Below are 279 nucleotides of genomic sequence, written 5' to 3' on the forward strand. Positions count from 1 at the left end.
AGTCTCCTTTATTATAACATGCAGCCTCTTACAGGATGAACTGAAGGATCCCACTCCTGTCCAGGCATTGATTGGTCTCTCCTGACATCTTGATGATTTGGCTGATCTCTACAGATGTGCTGCTCCCGCATGAAGCATGTGTTTGTGACTGTGTGCCGATGCAGAGGGAGTGCAGCCGGTGATAATGAGTGATTGAGTTAGTATAGAAATAAAGATAGGGAGTAGCTGTTGGGGATTTACATGATGACAGCGCACAGTCCCATTTGTGCACACACTTAT

This window comes from Morone saxatilis, unplaced genomic scaffold, assembly GCF_004916995.1.
Source record: "Morone saxatilis isolate NCDOM2014 unplaced genomic scaffold, NCSU_SB_2.0 Contig11, whole genome shotgun sequence".
NCBI lineage: Eukaryota > Metazoa > Chordata > Actinopteri > Moronidae > Morone > Morone saxatilis.